The following is a 6,000-nucleotide window of genomic DNA, read 5'->3' as shown; positions in this document are numbered from 1 at the left end:
GTTAAGGTATATAATAAATTAAAAAGTACTTTTGGGGAAAGTCCGCATTAGACGTCAATTGAGCTAATGTAGCGAGAGTCCAACACTTCAAGAGGAAGGCCAAAGAGAACCTAGTGGAAGATATCTAGGCAGGAGATATCTGTGAAATAGAATGATATTGGTATGACACAAGATAGAGACTTATGGGGAAACGTAATTAGGGAAGGTCACCTAGCATAGATATAGCTAAAGGTACAAGAACAAGAGAATAATGATCATGTCTTATATCATAAAAAGAGCTCTATGAATATCTTTGTGTTCCTCAGATGTTCATAGTTTCTCTCGTCATTTCTTTCATAGATATGAAGCTTCTAAATTATTTTTATCATTTTTAACAAAGTCTATTTCTTAATTGTCTATAATTTCTTCTTCCTAACGTATATTAATCCTGCGCTAACATCGAAATAAAGAAATAACACGGTCTGTGCGTTCTTATTGTCGACTTCGTGCAGATATAAATCTATATCGAACTAATTACTCCTAATTGAGGCTGGTACAATTACGCAACCGTTACATAAAAAACGTAATACGCTGCTTCGTTCGACTCTTTTCCTCGGCCAGAAAACAATACCAAGTTCATGGACGAGATTTCAAGACGCTGCTCTGCTATTCCGCGGATTCTCACAAAAAACAACAAACAAGAATGAATAACATAATTAAATTTAAATATTTTAATTGTGGATGGTTCGCAGAACATTAAGGTACGTTACAAACAATGGCAAGATGACGGCATGCGAGCAATTGTATTGGAATGATGCACATGCTGATGGCATCCCAACAAGAAGGTCTAGCTACCTATACACGGAATGTAAGATACGGCGTTGTCAGATGTTCTCTTGAGATTTGGTTATGATATTGTGAATTTAATTCCCATTCGGAAAGGTATATCAAATATCAGTATTCTTTTAATAGTGTAGGATGAACCTCGCAAAATGGACACAAGTCCGATTTTATTTTTTTTTTGTCTATCAAGGGGTGCTTATTATGAAACTAACTTTTTCTTAAAAAATTTGCTCCCCCTTTCCATCCCTTTAAAGGGGAATTTTTGTGGTTTTTGCGAAACGTGGCCTTCTTGTACGTTTTGCAAAAAATTTACTTAATAGTAAAATGAAGCGGACTATTATATTTCCTACTATTTATTTCCCGACAGCATATGTCTATCACACACTGTTTAGCGGGGGTGGCGCCCCAAAGATGACAAATTTTTAAAAAAGATGTTTTTAAAAAAAAATTATTTTTCCCTAACTGTAATGAAAATTAAGAAGAAACCCTGCTGCAATTAATCACAAATAAGTGGCTGATTTTTTGGTAAAAACTAGAGGTGGCCACCACTGTGGCTTTAGAGTGAAAAGAAAATAAAATATGCATAGGTCATAATGTGTAGCAGACAGTGTGTTCTTTTATTTTCCATAAGTACGTTATCCATAAAATGAATAGGTGAGGAAAAAAAACAAAAACAGGAGCCCGCCAAAGCATTTCTGAGGTTTACGGCGCCACTGTGCCGTAACGGTTGCTTATACGAAAAAAATGCATGGACCTTATTTGTAGAGAAAATAGTGGTCTTTAATTTTGTATAAGTTTTGTTTTAAAAAAATGCATAGGTAATGAGAAAATCGTCAAAACATGCTCTCTAAGGGATAGGGGTAGTTTATGCAGTTTATTTTTGTTTAGGTACTCCCCCGGATAGGGGAGTTTCCGCAGAGATGTTGCAATAATCATATATACTTATGAAAACCCTATTGATGGAGCATATGTCCATATGGGTCAAAAAGCAAAAACAAACGAAGAAAAAATACCAAATCAGTGAAAAAATTAACGGACATGTTCACCTTTATAGTGTAGTAAACAAAGACATATGAGCGCAGTCAGGGGTATTGATATTATTAAGAAAAGATCTCAGAAATAACCTGAAAGTTGATTCCAAGTAAATAATCAAAGCTTTGCTTTCATGGCAAAGGCAAGACATTGAACTATTTGGAGTGTCTAGTCCAGCTAACACTATGCAAAAAGACTAAATTGGTAATATAGGAACAATAAAAGACTGTGCTACTAGGCCACTTTAATGCTTGGTCAAACAGAAAAGCAAATTAACCAAACAGAAAATAGAACTAATGACAGTGTCAAAAGGCTAATAGAGTATTTCGAATGAAACTCCACAAAAATTTTCAATGGATTTTACGAACACAGATTCTCAAATAGATTTGCGTAGATATTCCCAAATATACTTGGGCCCAGCCAAGCAAAAATGCGAAATCAATAATATATTTCGTCATGGTGTAGCAAGAAATAAAATTTGAAGAAGTAAGAATCCTAATGGGACCAGTGTGAGGAACTGACCATCATCTCATTCTTTGCAGATGTCACTTTCTTGTCCTGTACTAATAACCTAACAAACCAATAAATATGACAAGTTTGGGTACCTTAAGCTGCTACAACTTGGACAGCCTACAATAGAATTGAATGCCTTTTCTATACAAACTGCGTCTAACTAATAAATTGAAAAATATAACATATTGTTCTGCATCAGACATTAACCCTCTTTTTTAAGAGCCCTCTCTTCAATGAAGATTGGCTACTACAATTGCAAACTCTTCTTTGTGTTCGGCTGTTCTTGTTAGCTGTTCAAAGCTCTGTCTATTATCGGATGTATCCTAACCACGATAGTATTTTCTTTCCTATTCCTCTCTTTCCCTTGATCGAAGAAATCATAAATAACAAAAATGAAACCGCCTTTGAAGCTTTGGGGCCCCAGCGAAAAGACAGGAAAAAAGACAAACCTCTCTGGTCAACTTCAGAAATAGAAATCGCCATAACAGACAAAAAATAGGCATACCATAAACAACTCTTATCGTCCTATGATATTATTCCCTGTGATCCCCATCACACACTTCATGAAACATATTATATGTATATAATTAGTTGTAAGGATCTGATACTTAAAAAGGGGTAGTTCCCTGGATTGGCTGTATACCTTATAGTTAAACAAACTGGAACATGAAGTAAAAACCACTTCTATGTAAAAGGTATATTTACTAAAAATTTTTAGAATCCCAATGGATTCAATAAAATGAGTTCATCAGAACGTTTTCAAACCTATCGGTCCATCATCAGTGATTTGAATACTTGCAAAATAGCCCCAGAACCAAACAATGGTTGTGATTATAAATAAATCTACATTATGTTGAAATAAATTTAAAATGGCTAAACGCCGATGTTAAAGGATTAAACCTCGGGTAGAGTTTCACCATGTTCCCAGAGGTTTAATCCTTTAACATCGGCGTTTAGCCATTTTAAATTTATTTCAACATAATGTAGATTTATTTATAATCACAACCATTGTTTGGTTCTGGGGCTATTTTGCAAGTATTCAAATCACTGATGATGGACCGATAGGTTTGAAAACGTTCTGATGAACTCATTTTATTGAATCCATTGGGATTCTAAAAATTTTTAGTAAATATACCTTTTACATAGAAGTGGTTTTTACTTCATGTTCCAGTTTGATCTGATACTTCTTCAGCAAACGGCAACACCGTGAGGTAGTACCATTTTCTGACCGTAGATATTTAGATGGTACTGGCATCCCAGCAACTAAGAAAATGTGCGGCGCCATCTGTAATCAGAGAAGTATGCTCGATTACCCCATCCATACGTACGTTCGTCTACTGTGCCATTGTACCGTATATATGCATGTTTAATTTTAATTCTTCTTTAGCAGAGATAAAAAATTAAAGATACCGAAGATTTTTAACATTGCTCCCTAAATATTTTCTTGTAGCATATTAGTTTTTATTAAGTATGTATCAAGACGTAAATTTGTAGGATACGGTATTAAAGTTTGAAATTAGTTCCTCTGGATTTTTCGCAGATGCCACGAGAGTTGTGTCATTAGCATAGGGCTTTTCATTCACAGTCATTTGTTTCGAGCTTTTGTCATATGTCGTATAATCCGTGTATATTAATATTATACACAGATTATACAGTAAATGACAGAAGCTCGAAACAAATGACAATCGATGAAAAGCCCTATTCGTGATGTTGATTATAGTTACTTTCGAGTATTCGTTACAAATCGTTACTTTTGTATAAAGTAATCATTTACAGTATTCGTTACCTTGATTACTTTTGTATTTGAGTACCGGTAATCATATCGAGAATCGTATTTCTCAGTAGGTAGGTATTTTGTATAGGTATACGTATTCCAATATAACAACGACCTTCACCGACCTGTTTTTACTCGGTGGGATACGATTGGCAGAAAGTAATCAAGTGTACTGGTTGTAGATACAATAGTCGTTACTCACTCTGATACGATTGGTACGAAGTAACGAAGTAATCAGAGTAATCAAAGTAGATACAATAGTCGTTACTCGCTCTGATACGATTGGTACGAAGTAACCAAGTAATCAGAGTAATCAAAGTAGATACAATAGTCGTTACTCGCTCTGATACGATTGGTACGAAGTAAAGAAGTAATCAGAGTAATCAAAGTAATCAAAGTAACGATTTGCCTCTCTGTATAGTAATCGTTACTTTCGGTATTCGTAAGTAACGAGTACTTTGTAACGAATAGATACTTTTTCAACATCTCTAATTAGCATACAAAAAGATATTTTCTGTACTCAAATATTTGTGCATATCATTGATATAACATAGAAAAATGAAAGGATCCAGAATTAATCGTGGAGGAACTCTAAAGATGAATGCCATATAAGGTAAACGCTCCTATTTTCGACACTGCCCCAATGATCGGCAGTAATTCTACATAATCGAAAAAAATAAGAATTCTTGCGCGTGATTGTTGAACGAAAGTATTTCACTAATTTATAAGGACCTTTATCCACGCGTATGAAAAATATGTCAATTGTCAGACGAAAACTGTAATCACAACATTCAAAAATATATTGGCCTGTTGACGCCAAGCTCTCATGGGAAGTGTTTCTTCTTGTATGTGTTAAGAAACATGTAAGATATATAATGCTATAATTTCTGATTAAAATTTAGAATACCCGTTTTATTAAGTTTTATATGTTCAGAACTAGTTGATTTTAATTATTCTTTGGTCAAAAACTGTTTTTCTATAGCTTTTTACAGTATTTTGTTGGTGCCGATAATAGGTACGTAAATATTAGCAGATGATCCCATCATCGGCTAGAGTGCCGATGATTGGTTATATGCATTATACTGTATATAAGTTGATTTTAGCGTCACCTTTTAACTTATTATGACAAACGTTTGGTCATTATATGCAATAAAAAACGATGATTCTTTGTACCAATTTTCGGCATCCCATATCTCTACTAGAAATAGTCATAATTTGACCGAGTATAACACTGCCGATAATACATGCCTATACGTGCCGGTAATTGGAAATTCTTTGTTTTAGACTAAAATTCAGAAATTAGCAATGGAAAAGAAAAAGAGAATTCATTATTCTTTATAAGATATAAACAAAGCTGTTATGTAGCTGTTCAGTCAGGAATGCCATTTAAAACAGCTAGCAAGTTGTATAAGGTAGCCAGATCAACTTTAAACGGTAAAGTAAGGGGTAGAACTTCTTTAGAGAAGAAATCTGGACCAGGGACCACACTAACAGAAGAAGAAGAACACCTATTGGTAGCATGACTATTTCGAATTGCAGCCTGTCGATTCCCTGCAACAAAAACTCAGTTGTTGGATAGTGTTCAGCTATTGCTTAAAGAAAGTAGGCCTGGACGAAAATGATACGAATTATTTTTAAAAAGGCATCTCGAACTGGCTACAAGAATTTCCCAACACCTCGCTTGTGTTAGAAACACTCTAACAGAAAATCGAATTCGTCAATTGTTTATTGAAATAGGGACCTTTTTAGAAAATACAAACAATCTCAGGGGCAACAATATCTATTACAAGAAAATAGAAGAGCAGAAAAAAACAAAAAGAACAGCTAAAAATTCAACGGAAAGAAAAGCGCATCCAAAA

This window comes from Diabrotica virgifera, chromosome 4, assembly GCF_917563875.1.
Source record: "Diabrotica virgifera virgifera chromosome 4, PGI_DIABVI_V3a".
Taxonomy (NCBI): domain Eukaryota; kingdom Metazoa; phylum Arthropoda; class Insecta; order Coleoptera; family Chrysomelidae; genus Diabrotica; species Diabrotica virgifera.
The sequence above is the reverse complement of the archived record's forward strand: the minus strand, read 5'-3'. Positions refer to the sequence as shown.